The following is a 2,302-nucleotide window of genomic DNA, read 5'->3' as shown; positions in this document are numbered from 1 at the left end:
GGTTTAGCTAATTTAGCTATCCAATTGCCTGAATCATTATTGACAATGCATCGAATACTAGCCTTCCCTGTATTACCTCTAGCAGCACCATCAAAATTGAGCTTGGTCCATCCCTTTAGTGGGGGTGACCATTTACAATTTTTCCTAGCTCCCTTATCTACCTTAGTGTATACCAAAGGTGGGTTAATCAACATGGACCATTGCTTCTTAATAGCACCATCCCAAATAGAAAAGGAGCCTTCTAACATTCTAAAATTTTTGAGATAGGAATTCATATTCTCGACTGTACTAGCTTCTATCTTAAGAGACAATTCTTTTATCATCATCTCTCTGTTACAAAATATCCTTCTATTTCTTTCTTTCCAAATTTCCCACATAAGGATCGATACTGTAGATGCCTCTACAAATATTAGTTGGCCAACCCTTGAGGAAATCTTTAAAATTTCTAGGGAGCAACATAGAACAACCTAAATTGTGAAAGAGCCATTCCCAACAACTTCAAGAGAAGTGATAATTGTAAAACAAATGATCGACATATTCACAGTTTTTTTTACAGAGATAACATCTAGATGGGCCTACCATTCCAATTTTATTGAGTCTATCTGCTATCAAAATCTTATTTTGAAAAGCAATCCAAAAGAAAAAGCCTACTTTAGGTAAATGGGTTGGGTCCCAACATAATTGAAGAGGCATCTCCACTTCCTCCCATTTTTTGGAATTAGTAAGGGCCTTATACCCATCCTTGACATTATATTTGCCATTATTAGAAGCTGCCCAAATTAAACAGTCCTTCCTAACTCTAAATAATATTATTAGTTAAATTAATAAATATTTAATTTAAAATGTCTCGTGATTTAATAAGAGAGAGAAAAGGAGTTGATTAGTAAAGATTATTTTAATTAATTGCAAAAATTGGTGCATGAAAATTAAAATATAATAAAGTAATGAAGGAAAAAGGGTTTCACATGATTGTAAAATTGAAGCCCTAATTTGGGGTAAAGCTCTTTATTAGGAAATTAGAATTCATTTATCCACACCAGGATTTGGAAGAGTGAACTCTCAAGGCCCGTTTGGTTGTGAGAATTGGTTAATGCAGAATTCAACTATGTTGGAATAAGCTCTCTTCCAAAATTTGCGCATTCTGAAAATAAATTCTAGAATAACATTTGGAGGTGTTTGGTTGTCTCGGAAGAGGAATCGGTAGATAACTATTCCGTGTTTGGTTGCATCATTAAAAATAGGAATTAGAATAAGTTTTTAAAAATATATATTAATATGAATTTATAAAAAAAAAATTGTTAAATTTTTAAAAGTCAAATTAATTTTTACTACCCTCTTCATTATAAATTGACTTTATTCATAAGAAAGGTATATCACATATTTCACTTATATTTAGTTAAACTTCAAAGTTTACAAAGTTTAAATATTTAGACCTCTCTTATCCACAAATATATTTGGTTGCTTAGGCCACACTGGAAGCAACCAAGTAAATAATCAATTTGCTTTGTTATACCCACGTTTTTGGATCTTTTCGTTGGATTTAAATTTGGTTATTTTAAAATTATATTCAATATTGCCTAAAATTGTTTCCATTATAAGCATGATTTTTTAATATATATGTTTATTGTTAAAGAAGTCAAAAGTTACAATTTTTAATTATAAATATTTGACAACATTAAAAAAAAATTAATTACATTTGAAGAATTTGATTATAAATACTATTGTATGCATAAAGAATATAAAAAATTATGTTAAATATAACTATAAATTTGAATATAATATCAAAACTAAAATTATTTTATTTTTGGGTAAGAACTGTCAATGACTGATAGCCTTAAACCATGTGTGAAGGAAAGTCCAAAGACTATTTCCATCCCCATCAAGGGAGATGCCACCTATCTCTCATTTTCGACAAACACAAAATTTTTTGTTTTAAATATATAAAAACAGTAAAATATACAATATTTGAACCTAGTCTTATTTAGAAGGCTAAAGATAAGATTTATTTGTAAAGATAATTTTAACAACAATTTTGATTACGTAAAAATTGGTTTTGAATGTGTTGGGTGATGCGACACGCTCCCCTGCCCACAGGTGGTTAATTATGTGGTGTTCCATGTTCACTAAAAGTCATGGCTTTTGGTGCAACGACAAATGGGCCCCACAATTGGTATCAGAGCCTGGTTTTGGCCTGGTCATGGGTTCAAATCTCCCCAGTGCCTTTTCGACTGGCATAAGCACCTGGTATGTGCATCGAGGGGGAGATTGTTGGGTGATGCGACATGCTCCCCTGCCCACAAGT

General features: G+C 31.7%; 1 pseudogene; it reads right to left on the bottom strand.

Annotated features, from left to right (window-relative positions):
• Positions 1-1,789: 1,789 nt before the first annotated feature.
• Positions 1,790-1,919, bottom strand: LOC149542561 (U6atac minor spliceosomal RNA; annotated as a pseudogene).
• Positions 1,920-2,302: the final 383 nt, after the last annotated feature.

This window comes from Cupressus sempervirens, chromosome 8 (assembly GCF_028749045.1).
Source record: "Cupressus sempervirens isolate cs-2001-9-10 chromosome 8, ASM2874904v1, whole genome shotgun sequence".
In the NCBI taxonomy this organism is placed as follows: domain Eukaryota; kingdom Viridiplantae; phylum Streptophyta; class Pinopsida; order Cupressales; family Cupressaceae; genus Cupressus; species Cupressus sempervirens.
Note: the sequence above shows the minus strand (reverse complement) of the source record. Positions and strands in the feature narration are given on the sequence as shown.